We start from the raw sequence: 8,970 nt of genomic DNA, 5'->3' as shown, positions 1-8,970 counted from the left end.
AGTAATCATAATAGATGAATGGGTTTTTGTTTTTTGTTTTGTTTTTTTTACAAACAGGCTCAAAGCATCTTGTCAACTTGTAAAAGTACTTACTAACTTACTTTGTGGTGTTTAACAAAAAGGTGCTCTACTTAGAAAAAAAAAAGGTCGAGGGATCTATGGCCTGATAAAAACAATTTCAGCTATTCACAACATGCTGAATTAACACTTCTCATCACAAAGATCCCAAGAACGCATATGGGGGACAAACGCTATTCAACTGCATGGTCACTAGCATCTATCCTTATTTTAAACATGGACATGAATCCTTAGCATAGAACTTTTGTCAAGGGAATTAGGACACTAAGGCAAAGTTTGCTGCTCGCTATTCATAAAGAACCACTGCTTCTCCCCATTGTCCATGACTCCTAGAGAATAAACTGTGCCTCAATTATTGCTTATTTAAAATTACATTTTTTTACAGAGCTATTTAGTACCTGACACAGAAAAACAATCACAAGTAATTTATTTTTGAGAATCAATTAACATGAAATTATACAAATAAAATTTGTATAAACACAAATCCACATTTTGTCATGACACAGATGGCAAAGGACAAAAGCAAAAACAAGAAAACTAAATCAGCCGCTATATACAATTGGACACAGTTGTGTCATGTACACTAAAAGTCTTTTACAAAATAGTCATCTCAGATCAATAGAAGACCACTCTCCATTCAATGTCGTCATCCTGCAAGATAGACTGCTGTAGCATCCACACCTGTTTTCTGCATGTCCTCCTTTAATATGGCTGGTAATTGTTTTGGTGATTACCACCCCCTCGGGATGCTTTGCCATACGTGCTTTGTTGACCACTGTAGTCTGCATATCCCTGTCCATATCCATAGTTCCCATAGTTATACCCAGTATAATCATATCCGCCATAGCCACTATAGTTTTGATCGCCACCATAGGCACTATTGTAATTTCCATATCCTTGATCATAATAGTTATTAAATCCTTGGTTCCAGTTTTGGCCCTGACCTTGGCCACGACCCCCAGTCCCACCTCGGCCGCCGGCCGCAGCGCCCCTCCCTCCTTTCTGTTGCTGCTGCTGCTGCCTGTATACCTCTTTGGGCTGGGCAACTTTGATTTCACACTTCCCAGAACCAATCTGGTGATATCTGTTCTCTAACAATTTCTTTACTGGCTCTTCGTCTGTGTACGTGATAAAACAGAATCCTCTTCTCTCGTTAGTCTTCGTGTCCATGGGAAGCTCGATGTTCTCGATCTCTCCGAACGCTGCTAAGTCCTCCTTGATCTGCTCCTCCGACGTGTCCGGGCCCAGGCCGCCCACAAGCACCTTCTTGGGCGTCTCCTTGCCCTTCAGCGCCTTGGCCCGCTTCGGGTCTATCAACTTGCCGTCCAGCTTGTGCTCCTTGAGCTCCAGCACCTTGTCCACGCTGGCCGCGTCTTTGAAGAGCACGAAGCCGAAGCCCCGCGATTGGCCCGTCACCGGGTCCGTCTTGATCGTGCAGTCCACCGGGACAGGTACTCGGTCAGGTCTTTCTTGCTTGTGTCCCAGCTCAGCCCTCCGATAAACATCTTACTGTCGTCCTGCTGGTTCTTGCTGGCGTTGATCTTGGAGTCCTCGGCGAACTCCTCCATGTTGCTATACTGGTTCACGTCCTCCATGGCGGCGGGGCTGTCGGCCGGGGGCAGGCGGCGCGGAGAGGCAGTCACAGCGGCGGCGCGTTGGATGGACTGTCATGTATTTTTAAGTCTTTTCTTTCCACACTAAACAACTTGACCTCCTTCAGCTGAATGGAATACACCCTGAAGTCAAAACCCTTCGTGGTTACTTTCTTGTGGACACTCTCTAGTTTTTGAATACCCTTACAAATGCAAGGTTCTATCCCTTTTGGCAAACAGGCTAGTAGTAAGGAGCAAGAACAGAAGCAATGTGAGACTTTGAATAGCTGATTTGAAAAATCAGAAAAGTAGCAGGTACAATGGACTTGCCAGCAGGTTATAGGCTGCCTTGGTGCCTTGTTTCCTAGTCCCTTAGATTTATGAGAATGCAACGAATAGAATCATCCTTTATATGTTTTCTCTCCCATTTATGTGAGATTTTTGCCAGTATGTACCCTCCCCCCTTTCCCCGCCCACCCCCCCACCCCCGCCCCACACTTTTCTTTTTGTGTACTGGCAGCTTAGCACAGTGCTTAGCATATAGTAAGTGCTTAATACATGCTTTTCCATTCCATAAGATTGCCAATACCCTTCCTCTGAAATTATCTTGTATTTCACTACTTTATCTTCATTCTATATAAGCTTATATATGTTTTTGTCATCTCTCCCACTAGAATCAAAGGTCAGCTAGGTAATGCAGTGAATAGAGAGCTGGGTCTGGAGTCAGGAAGACTTGAATTCAAAATCAGCTATGTAACCCTAGCAAGTCATTGAAACCTATTTGCCTTAGTTTCCTTATCTGTAAAAACAAGCTGGGGAAGGAAATGGCAAGTCACTCCAGTATCTTTACTAAGTAAACCCTAAATGGGGTCATGAAGGGTCAGACATGACTGAAACAACTGAACAACATTAGAATATAAGTCTCTTGTGAGTAGAGATTGCTTAAATTTATCATATTTTTATTAACACTATCTACTCAGCCTGTCCAAAACTGAGCTCACTTCCATCCAAAACCCTCCCCTCTTGCTAAGATTTTCCTGTCACTGTTGAGGACACTGTCATCCTCCCAGTCACTGGAGTTCACAGTCTAGGTGTCTTTCTTAACTCCTCACCTTCTCTCTCTCTTATCCTTCATATCCAATCTATTGCTAAGTCCTTTTGATTATATCTTTATAGCATCTCATACATAAAGTTCTTTCTCTCCCTTGACACTCCCATCACTTTGGCATAGACCCTCATCTCTTCGCAACTAGACTATTGCAATAGCATACTGATTAGTCTCCCTGTCTCAAATCTTTCCCCTGGCAATTCATTCTCATTTCAGCTATCAAAATAATCATCCTAAAGCACAGGGTCTAACCATGTTAGCCACGGTAAACTCCAGTGTCTCCCTATTAGCTCCAGGATCAAATATAAAATAATCTTTTTTTTTAACTTTTTTAAGCCCTTCACAATCCAGCACCTTACTAACTTTTCAATCTTCTTACAACTTAACCCTTCCATGTATGATCCAGTGACACTATCCTCATTATTATTCATTACACAAAACCCTTTATCTCCCAACTCTTTACATTTTTATAGACTATGCCACAAGCCTGGAATTAGCTTCTTTATCACCTCTACCTCCTGACTTCTTTTGGCTTTATTCAGGTTTAAACTAAAATTGCATCTTTTTTTTAAAACAATGTATAGTATTTATTATATAGGTTTTCTTAAAATGGAAATGTTTTGTTTTATAGTGAAGCCTCTCATGATCTACTGTGTATATCTCAATGTTTTTCCTCATTTTTAATTTAAACTTAAAACTAAAAAAACATACCTCTTCTCCTCCCACCCATCCCCAAACAAGAAGGCTGCTCAGACATTCAGGGCTTCCAAATCCCACTGAAGTTTCAGTCCAGCTAGAAGATGACACTATAGCCTGGGCTGCCTTTGGACAGGGTTGTAACTGCAGCTCCTAGTATATCCACACCTGCTGCTTCATCACTTGCCTGTTGCCACAGGATTTTGAGGTAGCTAAAACTGGCAAAATGGTATGGGTGATGTCTTTTAACTCACACATAAATTGGCTTAAAGTGAGGCAGAGTTGTGTGAAGTCATAGGCATCAATCACTCTACCTTCCAGAGTTATTGGCATCCAGTGGCAAGACAGAAGTCAACAAACATAACTAGCAATGGCTCAGGATGCAGTGGATGACCTTCGTTCTTTGATGTCTAACCAAGTTCTAAGTGCCCCCAGCACCTGCTTCAACTGCCTTCATGGCCATTGCAACAAATTGCTTTCACCTACCCATCCCACCAGGAGAAGTCTTCACATGCTTAGGGTAGACACTACCAGCCCTAACTCATCAATGAGTTTCAGACTCTTTGGTTACCCTCAACCTGGTTTAGCCTATCTTCCTAAAACGTTTGCCTAGGTATGGCCATTGCAAATAGTTCTTGAAGCCACAGGTGAGAGTTGGATGATTCAGGTGGACACCAAAGGTGGAAAGAAACCCTGAAAAGGGCTTGGCAGCTCTCACACCAGAGGTACTAGTCTTCTTTGAACACTGTACACCACTCATAGAAGAGTACAAGGCAATCCAAGAAGGAGCACCAGAAGGCTTCATTGTTTGACCAATGGATTCTGAAGGAAGCTTCATCCAACTGAATCAACTTAATATGTCTTCAGTGCCTATCCTTGTTGCATATACTTCTACTTAGCTACTGATAAGTAAATATACTTTTGTTAACTATTCAACGACTTATGAGAGTTTCATTTTGTTTCAGTGTCCAACCTGCACTTCTAGTGGATTGCTCTGAATTAGGACAAACCCAGAACACTCTTAGGAACAAGCTGGTAAATGTTTAACAAACAACAATCTGGGGGAAAGTGTATCCATGATATATAAGTTGAATCTGTATTATTAATATTTTCCCCATCACTTTTTTTCTGGGTTACAATTATATTAAATTTATTTATTTTTTTACTTTTCAACATTCATTTCCACAAGATTTTGAGTTGCAAATTTTCTCTTTGTCTCTGTCTTCCCTACCACCCCAAGATAGCAGGCATACTGAATACTCCTTCCCCCAATCTGCTCTCTCTTATGTCCTTCCCATCCCCCCCCCTTAATTTCTTGTAGGGCAAGATGAATGTCTATACCCCATTGCCTGTATATCTTATTTCCTGGTTGCATGTAAAAAACAATTTTTAACATTTGTTTTTAAAACTTCGAATTCCATATTCTCTCCCTTCTTCCCTCCTCCTTCACCCCCACTGGGAAGACAAGCAATTCAACATAGGTTGTACATGTGTAGTTACACAAAACATTTCCATAGTAGTTATATTGTGAAAGACTAACTATATTTCCCTCCATCCTATCCTGCCCCCCATTTATTCTATTTTTTCATTTCACCCTGTCCCTTTTCAAAATTGTTTGCTTCTAACTGCCTTCTCCCCCAATCTGCCCTCCCTTCTATTATACTCCCTTTTATTCCCTCCCCCCCCCACTTTCCTGTAGGGAAAAATACCCAGTTGAGTGTGTATGTTATTCCCTCCTTATGCCAAATTCAATGAGAGTACCTTTCAGCTTTCTGCTCTTCCCTTCCATTGGGGAAGAGTTTTCTCTTGCCTCTTTTATATAAGATAATTTATCCTATTCTATTTCTCCCTTTTTCCTTCTTCCAATATATTTGTCTCACCTCTTAATTTTATTTTTTAGATATCATCCCTTCATATTTAACTCGTCCTGTGTCCTCTATGTATACACTTATACACATATACACACACATGCACATTATATATATATATATATATACATACACCCTCCTATACATACATGTGTGTGTATATACATATACATATACATTTCTATTCCCTTCAATTACCCTCATACTGAGAAAAGTCTCATGGGTTACAATGGTCATTTTTCCATGTAGGAATGTAAATAGTTCAACTTTAGTAAGTTCCTTATGATTTCTTTTTCCTATTTACCTTCTCATACTTCTCTTGCTTCTTGTATTTGAAAGTCAAATTTTCTTCTCACCTCTGGTCTTTTCATCAAGAATGCTTGATGAAAATGTTTTAAAATGTTTGAAAATCCTCTATTTCATTGAATATCCACATTTTCCCCTGAATTATTACACTCAGTTTTGCTGGGTAGGTAATTTTTGGTTTTAATCCTAGCTCCTTTGACCTCTGGAATATCATATTCCAAGCACTTCAGTCCCTTAATGTTCTAGATCTTGTGTTATCCTGATTGTGTTTCCGCAATGCTCAAATTGTTTCTTCCTTGTAATATTTTCTTGTATTGACTGCTTGTAATATTTTCTCCTTGACCTGGGAACTCTGGAATTTGGCTATAGTATTCCTAGAAGTTTTCTTCTGGGGATCTTTTTCAAGAGGTGATCAGTGAATTCTTTCCATTTCTACTTTGCCCTGTGTTTCTAGAATATCAGGGCAATTTTCCTTGAGAATTTCTTCAAAGATGATGTCCAGGCTCTTTTTTGATCATGGCTTTCAGGTAGTCCTACAATTTTTAAATTATCTCTCCTGTATCTATTTTCCAGTGTTTTTTCCAATGATATATTTCACATTGCCTTCTATTTTTTCATTTGTTTGGATTTGTTTTATAGTATCTTGATTTGTCATAAAGTCATTAGCTTCCATTTATTCCAATCTAATTTTGAAGAAATCATTCTCTTCCATGACTTTTTGATATTCCTTTTCCATCTGGCAAATTTGGCTTTTTAAGGCATTCTTCTCCTCATTGGCTTTTTGGACCTCTTTTGTGATTTGAGTTAATCTGTTTTCTAAGGTGTTATTTTCTTCAGTCAGGCTGTTGACTCGTTTTTATGCTTTTCTTGCATCATTCTCATTTCTCTTCCCAATTTTTCCTCCACTTCTCTAGCATGATTTTCAAAATTCTTCTTGAGCTCCTCCATGGCCTGTGACCAATTCATATTTTTCTTGGAGGCTTTTGATGCAGTAATTTTGACTTTGTTGTCTTCTGATTCTATGTTTTTATCCTCTTTGTCCTCAGAAAAGGATTCTGTAGTCTGATTGTGCTTCCTTTGTTTGCTCATCTTGCCAGTCAGTTACTTGACTTTTGGACTCTTTGCCATGGTAGAACTCTGCTTGCAGGGTGCAGAGAGCCGTATCCCAAATTTGGGGGGGTTTTGTGCAGCTCTTGTTGGAATTTTTTCCAGGTACCTGCCTCAGAATTGTTAGGAGGACTTTCTCTCCATAGCCTCAACAAGCTCTGCCACACCAGCACTCCTCATCCCAACACCACCACCCAAGACTGTGACCCAGATCCAAGCAGGGCAAAGCAAGGAGAAAAAAATCCCTTTTGGGTATAGTATGAATGTTAATATAATCTATACCAGTGGAGGCTCAGGAATGTCAGTATTAGAAGTTTATTACCCACAAAAGTTACCCTATAATCTGAAGTAGCAATAAGGACATGCATTTTAACACCAGAATTTTATTTTTTTCTTTTAGATATGAAGACAAACTTTATCATAAATAATAAGCAAAATAGTTCAGTGTTGCATAAAATGATTGCAGGTACTATATTATCTTCAGAAGAGATCCACAATAGGTTTGCAATTAGTACAGATTTTTTTAGGCACACAGTCAACAAGCATTTATTGAGCACTTCCATGAGTGCGGCACTTTGCTAAGCATTAGGGATACAAAGAAGGACAAAAACATGATCCCTGACCTGAAGAAGCTAATATTCTTATAGAGGAGGCAATACACAAGCATCTATGTGCACACAAGTGTAGCAGCAAGCACCCCAGCGTCCCCAGGGGGGCTGCCAACACAGGTTCTTAGATCGGCTTTTCTAAAGGAAAGCCACTCAAAATGGGTTAACAAGCTTACTTTAATCAATCAAACATACATCGTTTACCTGGTTCTGGGGGAAAAGGTCAGCACCCCGAACTTCAGAGTATACAGACAAAAGTTACAAGAAGAGAAACAGATCAAGCAGACAGGCTTCCAAACTGTCCAACCATTACATCCATACCAAATCACAGTTACCAGAGAGGGAAGCATCAACATCTGGGTTTTTCAAAGCCGAGGGGCTCTCAACGGCTGCCCAGTCTCATCTGGTCAAACCTCATAACACTTCTCAAAGTGAGACCCAAATCAAAGCCTCCCATTAGGGCTTATATAGCTTTCTCCTGGCTCAGAGAATGTAATAACCCTCTTGACCCACTGCCCAATCACAAAGCACCAAGATGTGGGCGTTCCTGAAAAATAAGCCTCCCACCACAGGCTCAAAGTGCATTTAACCTAGGGGCAGGGAAGATCTTAAAAATTTACATTCCTATAACAAAAAGATATAGATATACAAATGTATATAAATATATACAATATTAAAAACATATATGTATATATACAATGTGTATGTATACCAATATATAAAATACACATATATGTAGTGTGTGTGTATGTGTATGAAATGGGAGGTGATGCTGCAAGAAAGGCATTGGTAGTAGGGAAGATGGGGGATGGTAATAGTAAGGAAAGGCCTCTTGCAGAAGATAGAAGCTGAGCTGAATTTTGAAGGAAGGCAGCAAAATTAGAAAGCATCAGGGAGATCCAATGAAAAGGCACGGATGAGAGATGGAATGTCTTCTTCAGTGAATAACAACAATCACAAAAATAATGCTGCTATATTGGAGACTGGAGGGGGTAAAGCATAAGAAGTCTGGAAAGGTAGGAAGAGACCAAATTGTAAAGGTATTTAAAAGTCAAATAGGATTACATATTTGATGTAGGGAGTAATAGAGAGACACTAGAGTTTATTGAGCACAGGGGTGGCATGGTCAGACATGCTTTTTAGGTATTTAACTTTGACACTTCAGTGGAGGATGTACTACAGTGGGGAGAGACTGCAGGCTGGAAAACTTGTTGTAATAGTACAAGCTTGAGTTGATCAGGGCCTGTGCTAAGGTGACAGTTATAAGTGTGGAGGGAAGAGACCACACTGAAGCAGTGCTATATAGGAAGAAATGACTAGACTTAGCAACAAATTGGATAAGAGAAGTGAGTACAAGGGAGGTGTTGAAGATCACACTGATGTTGTAGGCCTGAGTGACTGAGAGAAAGGTGACATCCACAATGGTGATAAGGAAGTTTGGAAGAGGGGAAGGTTGGGAGCGGGCGGGAAGATAATGAGTTCTATAAAACCAGTTAAAAATCAACAACCAAATAGAATCAACAAGAATTACAGATAGATAGATAGATAGATAGATAGATAGATAGATAGATAGATAGATAGATAGATAGATAGATAGATAGATAGAT

The 8,970-nt window shown here is 40.0% G+C and overlaps 1 pseudogene; it reads right to left on the bottom strand.

Moving 5' to 3' along the window:
• Positions 1–503: 503 nt before the first annotated feature.
• Positions 504–1,688, bottom strand: LOC138155652 (heterogeneous nuclear ribonucleoprotein D-like pseudogene; annotated as a pseudogene).
• Positions 1,689–8,970: the final 7,282 nt, after the last annotated feature.

The sequence above is a fragment of the Petaurus breviceps genome, unplaced genomic scaffold (assembly GCF_028583685.1).
Source record: "Petaurus breviceps papuanus isolate PSGF00001 unplaced genomic scaffold, PetGlider_PUasm1.0 98, whole genome shotgun sequence".
NCBI classification, from domain to species: domain Eukaryota; kingdom Metazoa; phylum Chordata; class Mammalia; order Diprotodontia; family Petauridae; genus Petaurus; species Petaurus breviceps.
The sequence above is the reverse complement of the archived record's forward strand: the minus strand, read 5'-3'. Positions and strand labels throughout refer to the sequence as shown.